The sequence below is a fragment of the Pezoporus wallicus genome, unplaced genomic scaffold, assembly GCF_028554395.1.
Source record: "Pezoporus wallicus isolate ANWC-B61680 ecotype Strahan unplaced genomic scaffold, APGP_CSIRO_Pwel_v1 contig_13766, whole genome shotgun sequence".
Lineage (NCBI taxonomy): Eukaryota > Metazoa > Chordata > Aves > Psittaciformes > Psittacidae > Pezoporus > Pezoporus wallicus.
In genome coordinates this window covers 655,436-674,103 of record NW_026635291.1, presented here as the reverse complement: position 1 = coordinate 674,103, position 18,668 = coordinate 655,436, and positions in this window count along the sequence as shown.

Here is an 18,668-nt window from a genome sequence, read left to right as displayed (position 1 = left end):
CTTTTTATTGTAGCCATAAGGAAACCATGTGTTTGCTCTACCCAACCTCAGAACAGGAAAACACAAGCCCAGTGGATTCTCATACTATAAATATCAGAGAGCACATTTAGATAATGCATTAAATTGGACCTTCTTGGGAAAACCAAATCTGTCAAGAGAATGGACTTTTGAATTTGGGAAGCAAGCAGCTCTGCTGTACAGTGGTAACAATGACACAATCAACTTGGTTCTAGTAGTTGATACCAAACCAAAAGAGGAGATAGAAGAGCACTGATGAGATGGCACCGGGCAACTGTCCACTGCTCTCCCTCCTGTTTCACTTTAACTACAGCACAAATTGTGGATGATTTCTCCCTCTTTAGGTTTTGAAAGGGAAAGTGGGGGGCAGGGGGAAAGAAGCCTGAAAAAAAAAAGAACAACCCAAAAGAACACTGCGGATAAAGAAAAAAAATCACAGCATCGAATCAATTAATGCGAGTTCTTCCTAACTTCCATGCGAGCTTTGCCTTCAATTAGCATGATCTCACTGAACCCTCTTGTGTAGGCCTGGAGCAAAAGCAATGGAAACTTTCTCCCTTCTTGTTTTAATCTTTCACCAAGTCCTGACTTTCGCCTCCAGCCCGTCTAATTGAAACTAATCTTCGCGGGCGAGGCCTGTCTCTTTCCCTTAATCCCTCTCTAAGGAAGCTCACATGGTCCCAATTACAGCCACACCGGCCCCTTTTATTCCCCTCCTCGTCTCCTTCTGCCAGTTTCATTTTTTGAAAGTTTGCATTATTAACTCCATGCTTGCGAGTTCCTGTCTGTCACGGGGGCCTCGAGATGTTATCACTGGTTGCCGATGTATAAGGTTACCATGAAAGCATTTTATGGATTACATTTTGCAAAAAGGCGATAGAGGGCATGATAGCCAGCACAGTGGCGAGCTTTATAGGAGTTCAGATCTGCAATAAATGAGGGGCCAAGGAAGTGTTTATCTTGGACTTAAGTGTATACCTGCTTAGCTATCTGGAGGCACAGACAATAACAGCTATGAAGGGATCGCTAACATTTACTACAAGGGTTTCACAGAGATGCTTATGAGATGGGCTGCTACCCTGGGAGGAAGGCAGACCACGGAGACACAGCCACGGAGCCCAGCTGAAGAATGTGTTTAACATTACAGAGTTAATGAGGTTATATGAAGGCAAAGACAGCACTCACTGGTTCTCAAGCTGGCTCCTAATCCCAAGTCAAAGCCTGGCCCACTAATACTCAAGCTCAAACAATTTAGTAAAAATAGACAATTTTCTTTCACTTCCTTTTTCTTTTATATACTTCCTTCTCATAACTTACTGAGTCCCAGGCAATAGCTTCTGTGTTCCTCCAGTACCATGATTTATTGCTTGCTTATACAGTTTCTGGTTCAAAGCTAGGTGCATAAATCAATCACAGTGGTTGCTGCCCTGAATACATTCATTTGAAGTTCTCTGTTGTAGCCGGGAGAAAGGCTGCTCAGCTCCACCACAGAGACCTCCCTCCTTTCCACCCCCAAAGTTCACTCTGGATTTCTCTGAGCACTAACACACACATCCCAGAACAACCCTCTCAACCTCATTTTCCTTTTTATGCAGGACAGTAGTGATGCATGAGAAGAGTCCTCCTCCCTTGCACTGGCAGTGTGGGTGGCACCAGCACTGACTTAGCTGATGTCCTGCAAATGAAGGGAAGATATATGAAGGACATTCAACTGCCTAAATAAAGCAGTATTTCCTCATACTGTTTTTTTTCCCTTTGGAGAGGAAGGAAAAGCGAAGGCAAGAATTACATGCGGCAGATGCAAACACCTTTTCAAAGGGAAGTTCCACCACAGCTTTAGTACCCAGCTCAGCCTGTACATCCCCCTGAGAAGCTCAGAGATAAAAAAAGAGGCTCCTCTTCCTTGTTCTCAGCCACCCAGTTAGGATACCTAAATGACATGGTACTTTACATTGTCCTAGCATGAGAGAACACTGCAGGATTCCGGATTTTAGCTCTATAGATGAGGTTATTCTTTTAATTCACAAGAAAAGCTCAAACATGGAAAACCCTGATCCAACTTGATGAGCTAAAAACTGAAAACCAGACATTCCTCAAGTAAATACTTGAAAATATCTTATCATTTCTGTCAAAGCATCTTTTCTGTCTCCAATGTATTTAACATCTTTTTAAGTGTCTTTACTTCAGTTCACTGAAGTTTAAAAGCAAAAAGTCATTTCAACCAGAAAGATAATGGCATTTTTTAAAATGTCAAATACCATATTTTGACAAACTCAAAGCATTTTTCCAATACACAATCCAAGTCAAGAATTCCTCAGAAACCTTTCCCACAAGGAAAACTGGCATTTTGAGGAAAAAATAATAACTTGCACATCTGGATAACGAATTCTTGTCCAACACTAACTCATGAACCATGGTCTAGTTAGCAGCACTTCCACCTGTACAACTGTAGCAGACTCATAGCTAGATCCTCAAGGAAATCAGCCACAGAGTAGACACTACAGCTATTTCAGTTACTCTTGTGTGAAGCCTGTTCACACTTTGGCTTTAAGTGCTCCTAATCTTCCTTTATAATGGAAATCCAATATGTGCTTCTCTCCAGTGGTTTTTTTCAGTATGGAAATCTTCATGACTCATTTGTTATTATTTCAGTGTCTTTCATAAGACACTTCTAATAAATCCCTGTAAAATCTCAACTTTCAGCAACAAAAACGTTTCTGCCTCCTACAGTTGAGAGTCAAGCTTGAAAAATCCCTCCCCAAGTTTAGCTGGCAACATAATGAACTCGCTGAGCTTGGTTTGAGTCCAGCTGCTGGAGGTGCTGACGTAGAGTACCCTGGTCCAGTATTTTTTTACTACTAACACAGGTTTTGGAGAAAATGCATCAATACACATTTACATATGTATGCACGCATGTGATCCTTGCTATATCTTTTGTTTCTTCTGGGAGAATATCTGATCTTTGAATATGCTCATGCCCACTTTCTCTTTGGCCTAGAAAGCACAGTCAGCAAGAAACTTCACATTGCAACCTCTACTTTGCTGCAGAATTCTCACATGTGAGCTAAGAAGCAAAAACTCATAGCACGACATCATACTTTTTACGGCACAGCAAGAATAGGTCATTCTTTTCCTTTGCCTCTGATATTTATGAGGACTTAGAGAATGATTAACTGAGGGGGATGGTGGAAATGAATCCTTCTAAACAGCGAAGCTTTGGATTCTCCAACCAAACGAATGGCTTTTGTTCCAGATTTATGATCTTCTCACAGCCTGGCTGTGATGAGTAATGACCTATCTTCACACTATTAAAGAATTTATTATGACTATTTATCACTAAAGTAACGTAAGATTTGAAGAGGTACTGAATAATGCTAGGAGAGCAGCCACCATTGTCCTAGCTGTTAAGTAGCCCAAATACTGTATAAAGTATATAAAGTGGGGCTAACAAAGGAGGGTGTCTGCTTCCAAGTACATGCTCAGAGGAGAAAGTATGGTGGAGAGCATTCAGCTGGGTAGGAGAAAGTCCAGGGTCCAAGCAGGTGTATATACATAGGGAACACCTCCAAGGGAAGGAGGGACAGAAAACACAATTATGTCCACACACACACATTTGATTATCCCTCTTTTTTTCCCAGTCTTAATGATGGGGAGTGAAATAGATCTACAAGATTATATCTGAAGTACATAAGTCTAACAAGGCTACTTCAAATGGAGACTGAACCCCTCTAACGGCCGAGTAAAAGAGACCCTAGAGATGCTGCCCACAGTAGAAACAACATTTAGAAAACAGAAATAGTGACACTGAGTGAATAAAGAGTATTCCAGATGTGAGGGATGCTCCCTGAGGATGTCGTAGAAGCATACAACACTCTTCATGCCACTAACCCGGAATTCTTCAGTTATCAGTTGTAAAACTATCAGAATTGCAGCTGCCTACGAGACTTTTCAGGTTGGTAACCCAGCCTGAGCCCAGCACACAAGACAAAAATCACAGCCCCTATGCCAGCTGTGGACCAGGCATTAACACCCTGACCTCAGTACCAGCTACCAGAAAGCATCAGAGAGGAGTTTCAGAATCTGCTCCATCACATGAGTTAACTGCTGAAAACATTGCTCAACACAGTGCAGCAGAGCAAGTCACTGCTTACAGAAGACTACATGCCCTCCTGTGAGATGAGTTCTCCGCTCTGCAGTGGGTTATATTCTGATGGCAGGCCAACCCATGCAATCAGGAGCAGGAATGGACTGCCGGTGCATAAGTGTGATGCAGCCACTCCGCTTTTGAAGCAGGCTGTCAGTAACTGTCATCTTTTATTTTGCTTCTGAAAGACAAATATGGCAACATACACGTTGTGAGCAGGCCAAAAGTATTATAAGTGTATTTTGCTGAGAGCAATGTTGATTTGGATTTAGCCTAACACTGCTTGTAAAACTGAATTACACCGAATTTGTTCTAAACAGCTGTGACGTTTGGATCTTTACACACACACACAGTCTGCTGGCTATAGTAAAACTGCAATTGATGCTCAGTGGAAAGGCAGTTCCTTTCAAAAGCACAGAAAGTCTCTATCCATACTATCCAGGCCTCAGAAACCAGTGAAGCTAAGTGAAAAGAGAGAATTCATAGTAGAGTCTGGCTTCTAGATAGCTGTAGATAATCCAGTTCCAGGTCAATCAGACACAGGGAGCAGAACCTACATGGCTCCCTGGAACCTCATTCAGTCTCTGGCCAACAGACCCCACAAGCAACACATAACATGAAGTTTTGTAACAGTACCATTCCCCTGACACACGAACTCAATAGTAATGACCCACAGGCTTAAAGCACCATACAAATTCAAGGCAATAATCCTGCCTGAGGGTGCAAAGCCCAAAGACAGTGAACACCACCGAGACAAATACAGTAGCTGGAATTTAAAGAGGAAATCAGCAAGGTTGGACTAGACTCAAAGATCTGACACCTTGGAGAGGCATCCTCTTACTGAGGAGTTTATACATTTTCCAATGAAGTGGGACAGAGCAGAACTGCAAGAGCCACACGCAAAACAAAACGGTATCTGCATCACACCCTTCTGCAACACTGTCACAGTGCACCAGGCAATTCTGACCTTGTTACTGGTAGGGAACTTCTTACTCCAGAGAAGGAAAGGCTGTTTCCTTCCTCAATGGCAGGACAGCCTTGAGAAACAGACCCTTGTCTTTCCTAGTACTCCGGGTTAGGATGTTTACTTCCTCCCTCCACAGAGCGCTCTGTCACAGAGGCAAAGATGGTTCATGCTTGAAGGGCTCAGTTCAAAGGTTGTTGATACCTCATAACATGCTGATGATGGAGCTTAGATCAGGTCTAACGCCTCTGAGGCAGTGGCTCCTCACCTTCCACAATGTATTTTTGTTCCACAATCTAAAGAGTTCCAGGAAACTTCACAGGGTCAAGCCCTGGGCTGAGCCAGAGTCTACTTCCAGGCTGGGATCCCAAGTCTGCCAGCTGTGGGCTTCCTTGGTTGCAGTGTCTCAGCTGTTCTCACTAAGCTGCTGTCTTGACCTCCAATACCTTTTTCTTCTCCTTCAGGAAAAGAGGCCTAGTTACTTGGCAAAGCCGAGATGTGGCAGCCAGGTCTATTTTAACCATGTAGGTGGATGAGAAGGGTCACTAATAAAACAATGATGGTTTCTGTGTTCCCAGAACACAATCTCAAACCCAATATACCAAATGCCAGGCTCCAAGTTCCCTAACCCCATCTGTAGCAATCATTAAATAAACTCTTAACGGTGTCTTCTGTAGCTTTTAATAGACTAGAGTACTTACACTGTCAGCTTTTACTGGGCAAGATGTAATTTTCCAATAAACACAAACTCTTCCAAAAAGCAGCACTTTCTGAACTTTTTCCAGAATCCAAAGGTTTTGGCTGCAGCTGCAGCAATGGGAATCAAATTATAAAAACAAAATCCCTCCTTTCACTCCATGCTTTCAAATGTTTTTCCAGGGCTGAAATGAGAGGCGCACTCACTATTTGTTTCTGCTTCTGTTGGCTTTTAAAAGCACAAGAGGGTAAAGGAGCTGGATGGCTGTAACTTTCACAGCTTGCTTATGTACACAGTGCCATAACCTTTGTGTCTTGCTGTGAGCAGCTGCACTGCAATTGTATTAGTCTGACTGACTGTAAACTGTGTGGTAATATGTAAAACATATTGTGAGTGATGATGACTAATTGGAGAACATCTTGTGAGACACTCTAAACGTGTGTAAAATGTCATCCAGCTGTAAGCTGCATTCCGGCCCGAATGGCTCTGTATCACTTACCAAGGCTTCAGGGCTCACAAGCAACTTTGCAGATGAATGACACACGAAGCAATATCCCTTGTTTCAACCCCCTCCTCCTTTAGTAACTGATAATTGATCAGCAAAACTACAGTATTGAGCTCTGGTTTCCAAGTCTAGAGGAGCCTGTCTGTCAGTGGGAAGCTTGGACAAATCAGCTTCCCTTTCAAAAAAACCAAACCAACTACCATCACTGAAACAAATCCTAAAAACAACCCCACCATGTTCTAAAATCTTCTGTTTCCAGTGCTCTCACAGAGGAGCTAACCTCTACTAGCTAACTGTCCTACTGCAATCAGCATTAATACAAACACCAGAGACACAAGGTAATAGCATCTGACTCAAAAGCCAGATCTTACCTTCAAGCGAGAAGTTACCCCTTGGAAGGAGTGTGTTAGCTGCCTATTACAGGAATCAAGACTTACATTGGATGAAATACTAAGTTTGCTCAACTGTCAAACCATTTTCCAGTCGTGCTGGTCTCCTCAGAACATTCTCTTCCAGCTCACATGGCAGGGAAGGGATTCCCCACCTCCAAAAGCAATTCAGTATTTATCTGAAAGAGCCTTTCTCTGTAGGAGATATAGCAAAATAAATTTTACAGGGGATTTCCAATGAAATCTCTAAGATTTCTTTGGAATTATGGATCTCATACGTGAAGGACTAAGTGGCATATAGCAGTGAAATGTATCTTTTAATGGACATAGAAAGCAGATCAGCTCTTAAATGCCATTATGCAAAATACTCCAGAAGCAAAGACGATCTTACACTTAAAAATAAGAGATTAACTAGACCAGCCCTGGAAAACTATGCCAGTTCTAATAAGAAGCATGCCTTTTAAAACATAGCTGTCCTATTGTAGCAATATTACTATGGGCTATGTGAACAGCAATTGCCATGCAACACATCCATGACTAGAGTACTTATTAGATAAATATAATAAATTATGATCATTAAACAGCTTTAGTCTAGAAAACCCCTACAGCTCAAGTCATGTAGGAGTGCATAAGAAATCGGAAGTCCTTGTTAAAATGGAGCAATCCCTGTGTAAAGGAGCCTCCTCGCGGTAAGGCAGTCATGTCTCCAGACAGTGACACTGCAGATGCCCTGCGCCTTCACAGCGTAACATGCATTTAAAAACCTTCAGCAAAAGATCTCCAACAATGTCTCCCATTGTTCACTGTAGCTCAAACTGGACCAAAACAATAGGTTGGTTGTAGTCCCAATAAGCTGGAACATATCTGCTATCTGGTGCGCAGGCAGAGGGAGGTTTGCTAAGGGTAAAAGTAAGTCTGTCCTCCTTGGTGGTGAAAACCCTTTCATTTGCACTGATATTCAAGGCCCTAATTTAAACAGGGACCATCTCTTTCTGAACATATCTGACTGGCAGCATGGGATAGAATTTCAGCTGTACGGTCTAGCTTGTCCATTATGCATTTGAACACTGTCAAGGCAACTAATAAACCTTGCCATGATCACTGCTCCCCAGGGCCCAGCACCAGCTCCTCCAAAAGCCACGGTGTTTTTGGAGATGACCAATAATTAGCAGTGGAGTTTGGCTTCCTGCACCAGGCCACGGGCAGAGGCAGGACCCAAGGGAGCCTTTGCAGGAGCTTCACCAGTTGCTGGCTCAGCCCTCGGCATGCCTCAGGTGGAGCACACAGCACTGAGAGCAGCAGCCTGCCAGTGACCTGGTGTTCACCTCCATCACTGGTGCTTTAACAGAGCCGTTTTGTTCCTCACTGTAGTGGAGGGCGTCCAAACAGCAAATGTTCAGTGAGGGCAGGAAGAGCGTTTGAAGCAAATTCTTGCAGAAATAAATGTGAATTTACTTAACTTACCATGTCTCCTGCTTTTCCCCTCAGCCCCCCTTTTCCTTCCTACTGCTGTTCCTCAATAGCATCCCTCTACTTTCCAAGTCATCCTTCACACTCACCACTGTGTACCTCTCTCCCTTTTGCCACCCACTGCCTGTTTCTTTATTTTCTTTTTCTAATTTCTTTCCCTTCCCTCCATCTCAGCACTGACTTCTTTCCAGGCGAGAACATTTTACTCAGTGATTCTACTAAAAAAGCACATTGTAAAAGAACTAATTCCTGGTGCTTTTAGCTCCTCAGAACACACTCATGTAAACCAATAAAGCAAAAAGCCTGGGACACCCGCAGAATCAAACCTGCACAGAGATACCCGTTTCCTGTGTTCTTGCCTCTAAGTGGACCTGAGGTTTTACGGCTTTGTCAGCACACAGATTTTGTCATGAGTTTCAGCATCTGCATGTCTGTGTTTCCATTCTGACTGAGTTTTCCTTTACAGCAAGTTTCTTCCGCTCAAGTTATGGACCACAACACAAACAACAGAAACACACAGCTTCAAAATTCAATAGTTGGAACATAACTTTCAACAAGAACCCTGGTTTTTAAGCCAACCTCATCATTTTGGGGCAAAATCCAGTTTTTAAGGCTCCCTGGTGGATAATTATACTAATGTTTGACACTCCAATACTACGGAATACCAGAGCCAAATAGCCACATTTCCTAGACACAGAGAGTATGTTCCTTGCTTGCAACCTGCCAAAACAATTCCCAGCACTGAAGTTTGCTCTCTGTGGTAGCAACACCAGGTGCCTTTGCTACCCACTGAGTGCCTGGGAAGAGTTAAATCCTCTCCCAGTCAAGATCATAGAGCTCTTTGGCAGGGCAGCTACATTCAGAATAATACGCAGGCTGCCATTAAATATGTTATATTAATACTTGGTATTAAAATTTAATATAGTTATTATAGAGGAGAAAAGTTGTACTTCAGATTAGGAAGGTATTAAAGAGTTTGGAAAAACAAAACTTTATTTTGAACTAAACATTTATCAGGTAGTTCACAGGACATGGTTTATTCTTCATAGCACTTTGGCAGAATGTTCAGAAACAGGCAGCCTCTCCATCAGTAAGAACACAAGATTCAGCAACATCTTCACTTCTGTTCATCTCAACAATACGGACTGGAATTATGTTTCCAAACCTAAAAAGGAGCCCAGTTCAAAGGGCCTGGCCATCCATTCTTGCAGGGTAGTAACTATCAGTCAAGTACAGGGAGGCTATTGACTGGGGATCCTCTTTAACTGAGCCATCAATTCAGATACTGATAAAAATAAACAAAATATCCCAACACCCGGCTTCTGGCAAATCCTTTGCAAAAACCAGACAAGCCAGGGCTCAGCTGGAATCCAGAGTCACAGCTCACTGGCCTCCATGGGGATTTTCATGGTGTCCAGTTCTCCTTCAGACTACCTGGAAGGCTTCGTATTTTCCAAAGGGAGGAAAATGGCTGCACTGGGACAGCACTGGAACCATTGATCCCAGAGGCCCAGATTCTCCAGCAGCAGAACGAAACAAAGAAGCTAGTGTTTTGTGGGAATGAGATGGAAGAAAAATAATTTTGGCTGAACCAGCACTTTCCAGTGAAAACTCTTTTTGTCAGAAAATTCCCAACCAAGTCTCCTGATGGGAAATATATAAATATCTTGTCCCATTGCTCTGAATCATCCCAACTGCCCTGTCCTGACCCAAGACACAGAGGATCAAGAAGTATTACAGGGAAGTTCTTTCCCTTGAATGCCTCATGGAATCAGAGCAGTTTGTAGAAGCAGCTTTTGAAGTAAAGCGAGTTACAAAAACATTTCTTAGAAAATTCCAATTTTCTTTTGAAATTACTTCTTCAGCTTTGTATTAAGCAACACAAAGACATAAAGATGAAACTGGAACAAACCAGATTTTTTAGTGTAACAGGATCACAGAAGCACAGGCATCTAAAGATAGAGGCAAAATAGATTTTGTTTCACGGAAAGTTTTCACTGCCTTTTTCTCTACCCTGTTTTCAAACAGGATGTTGAAGTGACAAGTCCAAGCCCTGCTCTGGCTTCCTTATACACACAGGCATTTATAAAAGGTAGAAAATAACATTTAGTGTTAATTGTCAATAGCTGCCTTGCTGCCTTAACTTGTTTCCTTCAGGTGCACCTTGAAGACATATCAAACACAGACAGAGCCAGCAGAGAGCCTGAATAAGCTGGTGTCTCTGGACTTTCATTAGCAGAAAAGCCACAGTTAATTTCCTAAAGAAAAAAAGGAAATTGAAGGGTTGGTTTTAATCTTGTCCCGGACTGAGTGAATCCAAGAGCTGGAGCAAATGGTATCCCCGTAAATCTAACAGCAGCCACAGTGAAACATTATCCCAGGCCTTTTTTAGGAAGTACTTAGTGTAAGAAGTAGCAGAAATGGTTAGTGGAAACAGACCCCTGCCTCAGTGCTGCAGCCATTCCTTGATGCTGTGACCCTACCAGATGCGTCCATTTCAGAGGCAGCACCAGAGCCAGATAAGGACCCTCACCATGGATTTAATCAGTTCCCATTTTCTTAACCCCTCATGTCCCTATGCAGTGCCTAAATATGCCTGGGCTTATTCAGGACTGAAAAAGATGTGTTCAAACATTACCTGCTCCCTGCAGCCCCAGTGAAAGAACAGAAATCCAACCAAACCAGGAGATGCTGGCAGCTCTGTAAGGCACCCTTGGAGCCAGGGCCCCAGAAAGACTCACCCATGAGCTTAAGGCTGATGCTTGGAACCAAAAGGCTTCATAATAACAAGAGGAAAGCCACTGCCCTGGCCTGCACTTTCCACCTGAGCAATATATTTGCAAAGCACTGATGGGAGTTCAGTACCCCAGGTCCCTGCTCTGACTGCAACTTCACACCCTCTCTTTGTGCACTTGCTTTTAGACATGCTTTATTTCCCACACTGCATCAAGAATAATTCTTGAAGTAGCTCTACATACACCCCTCCAAGTTGAATTCCATATTTGACTTCTCCCAAACACACATACAGTGATTTCTGCACCTTGGCAACACAATCTAGCATTGCCCTAGGCAGGGTTAGTTCTCCAGCCAGTTCTCCACACAATCTGCCTGCTTCTCACCTGCTCCTGCTGATCCTGATAATCCCAATGCATGAACTAGTCAGGAATCATTTGGGATACAAACAAGCACTGATACCTGACTGCTGTCACCCATGGATGGAGAGGGAAAGTGTAACCCTTCAGGAAGAGTAAAGCTTACATGGTTAATGTGGTGGATGACTAAACTGGAAAACAAGGGGATGTCCCTGAAGTGAACAGAGGGAAGCTTGGGAGGGGGCCTGAGAAAGGAGAAACGCACCTTTGGGAGAGTAAGAGGAAGCACTAGTGTCTGAACTCTCTAATAACTAGCAGGAAAACTACTCTGGTCTCTCTGCCCACCTGTGCCTGAGCAACATTATTTCAGGCTTCCTCAGGTTGTGCTTTTTATTTAATTTTCCAGGGAACACACTCTTTTATCATCCAGAACCATGAAAGTAAATTAAGAAGAAATGGTTTTCTTTCAATTAGACTCACAGTTGCTTTGAGTAACTGCCTATAATTCTATTTAATGAAAAAATAAAATCATTATTTCAGCTCTCCCTGTGCCCTGTGACAAGCACCCAGACGGGTCCCATTAGCAAACACTGTAGATTTACTTAATTAGAAAAATATTTTGTTTTCCCCAATTTTTAAAAAAAGAGAGGGGGAAAAAGCAGAAAAAAAAAACAACCTCCAGGCACAATATTAATCTAACCTGTTACCTGGTGCTTAATAACTTATAAACTAAAGGCATCTATCAATCTGTAATTTGGTTTTCCCTTTGATCTGTTACAGCATTTGGTTAACAGCCTAGTCAGCAGGCTGGTGCCGTCTTATCCCTTCTGCTTCTCTTCTAGGCAGGAGATCCTATACCCCTGCCTAAGTACTAACGGTCTTTCTGGAGACAAGACCCTAGGATTGGCATTGCAGTCGAGCTGGAGGAAACAACGGACATATAGAAGGGATCCAAGTACAGAACCTGAACCTACCTCAAGCCTATTGCTGTTGAATTTGAGGCCTGGCCTGTCTGCAAAAGCAAATACTGCTCAGCACACATGGGTGAGATTCTTCTACCAATTCCTATCCATTACATCTCTGTTCCTATGCATCCCACCCTCTGTCACCTTCCTTTACCTCCACATGGCTAACATACTTCACGTGGCTAACAAACAGGAGACTTTAGAAGACTTCTTTTGTCAACCTCAGCAGAAAAGCATAATGTCAAAGGGACAATTAAACAGCACTGACCAGAAATTACATCCCCAACCACTGTGTATTCTTCATGCAAGAACAGTTCAAACAAATACACCCTCTGGCAAGGAAGACTAAACCTTTCTGACAACAACACATTTCCTTATAGAGCTTCTACTGGATGCTGGTAAAAGAAAGCAGAAAGTCCAGTGGTGATCCTTGCGCACAGCTGCATGCTTGGCACTAGGTGTCAGAGTTTTCCTGGCATTTACGGGTTACTTGAAACAATGCACTTTCATTTTATCTGCATCTTGCTTTTTTATGATGATTATTATTCCACTGTAGCATGAATGCCTCCAAGAAGAGGAAGTTTCAATTAGGATGCCGAAACCCTAAGCTGTAGTTTTACGGCTTTAAATTAACATATAGAGATTCGCTCCAGGTACCGTAACAAAATCAACATCCATCCATGCTATCTGATTACATGAGCTGATAACGAATTTATGGAACATAGCACAGGAAGCTCTCTCTTTACCGGCTGCCATTCCGCAGGGCAGTGCCCCTCACGAGGAAATGGTGGGGGCCAGTGGCCAAGGAGATAAGACACACTAGGCTGGATCCTCAGCTGGCATAAATCAGCCATGCTTCACTGACTGGGCCATTGCTTGAGCCATGCTGAGATGTGTTGCTGGCTGGAGCACTCTAGACTTGCATGCACTCCTGGCAACAATTCATTCGCCTTTCTGTGGTAAAACTACACACTAACCCCACAAGGACTGCAGTTTCTCAGCTGTAACCTTCTCATGCCATCATCTCAGTTAGTAAACCACCTGAACAGACATCTTCCATGTGTGCATTTGTGAAGTATGTGACAATTCTGAGCACTATGCTTAGGAAGGCATGGCCAGTTGACTGTAGTTAATGACAGTACCACTTGCTAAGCAGAGCTGACTTGGGCTGCGTTCAAAGCTGCACAAACTTTCAGCACCAAAACAAACACAAAACTTGAAGCATTCCAGAGGGTATTCTTCAGGTGTTCTGCACTATTAGAAATTACACATTTCTTAAGGAAAAAAAAAAAAAGCTAAATTTCTAGTCCCAGTTTGAAAGAAAGCTGTTCCTGCTGCATAAGGTCCTACTCAGCTATCATCCAGAGTCAGAGGCACAACCCTCCTTAGCTCCAGAGTTCACTGAACTTCTTCACTCCCCAGTATAGCAATTCAAAGCCTGCCTGAGTAGATTCCAGACTTTCACCCATCCTTACAAACTATACTGAATTAATAAGGGCCAGTGATGTGCCAGCAGCTCAATATGGAAGTCCAAAATCTCTGTGCTGAACTCAGAAACCTCTCAAGGCCGCAGCATCCTTCTTGCCTTACCTCAAGCTAATCATCCAAGGACGACCATTTCTATCCCCACAAACAGTGCACTCGTCCCCTCTACTGGTAATGCTTTGTCATGGCAGGAGGATGCCACTGTATTACCAATGCATTAAGGCTGACACCTTTTAATTTCGTGCAAGCATGTACTTCTTTACACATCGTAAAAATGAGCATCTTTATCATGATGAAGAGAATCCCTAGATTCCTGTGGAATAAGGATTCCAGGCTGATTTTGGATCAAACCTGCAGTGAAATGAGTTTTGTCAGATTCCAAGTCTCCCAATCAAGCACCACGGATGTTCGGCAGCCACATCACAGAGAACTGTCTGGTTTTAGACTTTGGGTCTACCCTGCTATCCTGGAGCAGGATCAACAATACCCAAACCATCCTTTACAGATGTTTATCTAACCCATTCCTAAAATCTCTGGTGACAGACATTCCACAATCTCCTTGGACAATGCATTCTCATGTTATGATGAAATTCCTATTGCCTTTCATCAAATGATTGATTCCTGATCAAATGAGAAGTGCTCTTGGCAGACTAATGTGGAATAATTCCCAGACTGACATTTTATCCATTGTATAAGCAACAGGGTGAGCCTCATCTGGATAGCTTACCCACCAAGGATCTCGGAACTGACACAGAAATTCAAAGTCCACACAGATGAGTGCCCGTTTCCATGGCACGCCTGCCATCAGACATACTGGGCACCACCAACTATAAACCACAATTTGCACTTCTCCCTCTTAAAATGATTAAAGGAAGGAAAATTTTAATGTCTTTTGTAGTAATAAATGGAGAGCTGGAATCAAGTCTTAACTCCTAAATGTAATAAAAAGAAGTCTTAAAAACAAGAAGCCACCTTCAAAATGCATGTGAGCTACCTAGTATTTATTGTCATGTACACTGGGGAATGGAAGCATAACCTTAAAAAAAAAACAAAAAAAAAAACCAACTACCTCAAAGTCCACCTAATTTTTCCATTAAATCATCACAGTTTTTACCAAAAAGAAAAACAAAAAAGAAAAAAAAAAGAGAAAGCAAATTCTTTTTTCTTATAACCTTCAGAACCACTTAAGACATTCACAGTGAACGCTGCTCAGCCCTCGACTTTAAGTCTAGCCTAAAATACAAAAGCCCTACCTGGTATACCACCACCATCAGCAAGCCTGAATACTTGTGTTGCCTGAAGCTGCAACCGACTGACACTGCAGGGATTACAGGTGGAATCAAATCACAGCAGAGCGCCTAAAACCAACAGGATTAAACAAGGGTTGTTATAAAGCATGCCTCACAGCAGTTTGGTTGATCATGCTGAATCCTAGTGTCTATTTAACATAACTATTTACTACCACACGTATGAGAGAAGGGTGGTTTCATTCAGAACACTGACAGAGCCTTCTGCAGAAGCAATGTCTGCTCCTACCAAGAAGGACAGACACCTGAACCCTGAGTGTGTGCACACTCATGTGCACACATCCGTTATCCACACAATGCCCAAGTACAAGCATAGTGCTGCAGCAGGAACAGCAAGGAAACGCCACGCTCATCTGACTTCATTAATCTAACTCTTGCTCATGTATCAAAGCGCAGCACATTTTCTTGTAAAAATGATTAAGCTGCTAATTAAGCTGTTTATAACTTGTTTCCCTGGTTGCTAATGATAATTAACATGCAAATTAGCTGAGGGAAGAGAGGCACAGGGGTCCTCAGTTCATTACCAAGTTAATTACTGTTTGCATACTTAAACATAACAGTTATAAATGGTGGCATTTAATGTAATGGCCAAGATGATAATTATACCAACGACATTTTGAAAAGTCATTTCACCATGCGCTATTTTTCTGGGTGATTAATGTTTCCATGGCTGGTTGATAAACTTAGTTCAAACCAACATGAGTTGGAGACCAAATAAGTTATCCCTTAACAACGTTTTCTTATCCCTGTTTGTTTGAAAAGGAAAGACAAAATAAAAGCAGTAAGTTTCAATATTAAGAGAGGAGGAATAAAGTGGGCTGGTTAACACTGTTTAATTTGAGTTGGCAGCATATCTACTGAGACACTGTAACAGCTTCATTTTTTATACCTCACTGTTTGTTATTCTTCATGTTACAGCACTGCCTGGAGATCCCTTCCAAGATTCAGCCCATCACACCAGGCACTATCTGGCTCAAAAGGGCAAATGGCATCAAAAAAAAAAAAATTTATAATGGCCATTTTACACTGGGAAGAATGGAAGCAGAGAGTATAATTGGGGGAGGTGAAAGGAGAAAGGAAAGGACTGCCACTCGCTTGGCATATTGAGGACTTTGTTCAAGTGACCCTATTCTGATGACTTCCCAAGTGGACACAAAGATGCTGAGCCAGCTGAAGAGTCAGCCTGGCTGGCTAATTGTTAGGGTGCAAGAGAAACTAAGCTTAACATGTTGAAATGCTTTCCTGTTTAGAGGCTAGTCATGCTTCCCAATTATATATGGTGCAACTGCTATTGATTTCAGCAGTCACCATCTACAGCTGCTTCAGGACAGTCAAACATTCAAGTCAAGAAGCTCTGGTGATGTGCTAAAAAAGCTTACATCCTAAATAAATAAAAATGGCAAAAAAAAAAAAATCAGAAAAAAAGAACTGATTAAATTATGTGACTGCATTACTGAATCCCACAGTTAAATCATAGACAATAACTGAGCCAGCAAAGGATGGGTGCAGGGACCTCAGTGTTTTCTGCTGTTACTGGTTTAATCTCAAGAATATAAACAAAAGGATTACTTCTTTCTCTAATGGAGCAACAACATTTTTCTTGTAATCTTTCTCAAGTGCATCTTAATCCTGTTGCCCACAAAAGAGCCCTGCAATCATTTGCATTATCATTCTCATTTGGGTGAGCACCGAAGAAAACAGTCCAGTGCATAGAGATCAATTTGGCTCTTTCAGCTTTGATTTAATCATCTTAATAGTTTTCCTAGGACGTGTTATACTTCTGCGATTATCTGGCATGCAGAAGTTTGACCAAACAGCAGTCTATCATAATATATAAAGAACAGCACATTAAAGGCTGACTGAGAATTTGAATACCCTGAAATGTTCATTGTACACTTTCCTACCAAACAATGTTAGGAAGTAGATCTGTCAGTAACAAAGCTTAGAGGTCTCCCTTTAAAATCTGCTGTTCTAACCCAAAGGAACAGCAGCAGCTGTGGTCATAGGGATACAGTGCCAAAGGTGCAATTTTCCTTCATGAGAGAAGGATATCCTAACTCAGTCTGACAACAGTTACGACAGTCTAACTCTCCCGGCAGACTGCGGGTGTGGAACTAAATATACCTAGGGATGAAATTTCATCCTGTGGCTTAGCACATCACCAGAGCTTCTTGACTTCAATGCTACGGATGTTCAGTCACCCAGCCTAGATAATTTACTACAAGCCATCTTCATTCCCTGGCCTGCATGCTTACACCAGCTTAAATGAGAGCAGATTTGGTGCTTGCTCTCCAAGCCAGGTACAGCTCAGAGGGAAGGTCAGACAAATAAATCAAAGGTTTTAAACTTTTTAAGTTACTAATGCCCCACTCCATTGCACTCCTTTCTACCAAAGAAAGTTCATTCTATTCTCTTTTTTAGCCAAATTTCCTGTACCAAATGTCCTAACTACACCTAGCATTTAAAAACCCTGATGTGAGGCCATCGTTACATGCACTGCAGGAACAGAGAGCCCTTAAAACAAACGAGTGCAAGATTTCTCAGCACATCTCAGTGTGTCTCCAGCTTTGCAAAGCAGTTTACTTGTGCCGGGTTTACCCCTTCTCCACCCACATCCCTTCAAAGATTTATCAGTAACCAGAGACATCGTGAGGAGCTACTGTAGTATACTTAATATTTAATGTGCAGCATACTTAATATTTAATGTTTAGATAAACATCTCCATTTGTGTTTTTATGATCCTAAAAAACAGAGCACAGGACAAACAGCAAATTGTCTGCTGGCTTGAGAAAACCGCCAGGAGTATCTATGTCAAACTGCTGCTTCTACTACTTAAACTAACAGGTTTTCACACTGGGCTCTGTTCAGACCCCTCAGGTATGAAAGGCCACAGTCCCATCAGAAATGTTCTCTTCTTCCATCAGCATCGAGTTTTTGTAAATGCTGTTTCTCTTATTCCTTTGAGGATCAAAGTTAAGGACCTAAATTAATCTAAGCTTAAGTTTAAAGCACAACCTAAAATTGCCTGTATGCATACCACCTGCTATATAATTCTAATCAAAAAGATAATCTCTTTGTATTGCTGCTACCTTTCTGGCCAGCTACATAGGTTGTAACAATGCCCCTTAGCCCATACACACATAGCAGTGAGCAAACTGGACTCTGGACTAAAGGAAGATGTTTTATGCTAGAAATGATGGATGGAGGATATTGGCATCCTCTACATTCTTTGTATCTACAAGGCAAAACGTGGCTGGAAGCAACTTCCACAGCACTCAGTCATGCAGCCAAGTCAAATCAGGGGTAATGATTTCTGCAGCCTGGCCACAGCCCATTGAAGGCACCGGTCTCGGTTCTATTGCCACAAGCTGTGCTTGAACCTCAGTGGAGGGGCAAAGACGCACACGGGTTTGATCAGCACAGCTCCTTTTAATGGGATTTCTATTTCAGAACTGTTTCTTTTTATGCCCTCAAGTCCTTCTTGGTAGTATCACCTGTGGCCCAATGTGACAGCAATGCTAAATTATATCTTGATGGCTAATTAGGGTAATTAAAGTGAAAATAATCAAATCAAAGTAATGGGCAAACTCTTAATACAATGTCAAATAAACTCTATTCATCATAGGGGTTTT